This window comes from Thermobia domestica, chromosome 18 (genome assembly GCF_964235325.1).
Source record: "Thermobia domestica chromosome 18, izTheDome1.hap1.1, whole genome shotgun sequence".
NCBI classification, from domain to species: domain Eukaryota; kingdom Metazoa; phylum Arthropoda; class Insecta; order Zygentoma; family Lepismatidae; genus Thermobia; species Thermobia domestica.
The window spans coordinates 45,664,961-45,665,807 of record NC_137471.1 but is presented as its reverse complement, the minus strand read 5'-3'; positions in this window follow the sequence as shown (position 1 = coordinate 45,665,807).

Genomic DNA, 847 nt, shown 5'->3' with positions numbered 1-847 from the left:
AGCTATGGACCTTTAAAGTTTTTATATATATACGATCAAATCACGTAACTCTGCGCAACATGCATTAGAACAACATAAAATTGTGTTTGAAATGCGTCCATTGGTTGTATGCAGATCCACTTACGGATATAAAAAACTTCTTAAGTAATGGAAATAAAGTTATGTGATAAAACACGTGGAATATTTTATTACAGTAATAATACGAGGAGAATAACGAAGATGATAATGAAGAAAACTGTTATAACTGAATAAAATAATTGTACAGCAGTTCTCAAATTAGTTGAACTCGGATGATGAATGTAGGCAGTGGGTTTGAAACGTGAGTTAAAATAAATAAAACACGGATAGAATACTAAAAAAATGAACTTTTAATTACGTGATATAACCACATAATATTCAAGGAGATCATTCAATAAACAAAGCTTTTGGTATTCCGTCCGCGTTAATTTTATTTGACTAGCGTATCAAACGTATTGACTGCGTGTATGTTGAGTTCAACTAATTCGAACCAATTAGTCCGTGTTTGACAAAAAAAAAAAAAAAAAAAAAGCCATAACTCTGGCGTCACTTTCAGCAGCGAGAATATATCAGGGTGTCTATCGAGTTTCATTTTCAAAATTCCAGTATATTGAGTATAATTATCAGCAAAATTCCAATACCTAATATAATGATTTTTTTTTAAAAGTTCTTTAGGAATAATCACTCTCTTGATGATTTCAGATTTGTAATTGTTTTACCATCAAAAGAATATTTTGTTTTTAATAAATGTAGTTAGCCTTGATTTACTGAAATACAATAATTTTTTAACATTTTTAAAAGGGCCCCCCAACTCCCCTCACAGCCCTCC